Consider the following 235-nt stretch of genomic DNA (forward strand, 5'->3'; position numbering starts at 1 on the left):
TTTAAAAATTATATATATATATATATCAAGTTTATAATAAATTTATACACTAATAAATAATTTATTTTTAAGATAAATTTTTTAAAAAATGGTTATTTGAAATATAGATAAATGATTAATATGGGAAAAGAAGTTATATTAAAAAAAAAAAAAAAAAAAAAAAAAAAAAAAAAAAAAAAAAAAAAAAAAAAAAAAAAAAAAAAAAAAAAAAAAAAAAAAAAAAAAAAAAAAAAAA

The sequence above is a fragment of the Cucurbita maxima genome, unplaced genomic scaffold (genome assembly GCF_002738345.1).
Source record: "Cucurbita maxima cultivar Rimu unplaced genomic scaffold, Cmax_1.0 Cma_Scf00005, whole genome shotgun sequence".
NCBI lineage: Eukaryota > Viridiplantae > Streptophyta > Magnoliopsida > Cucurbitales > Cucurbitaceae > Cucurbita > Cucurbita maxima.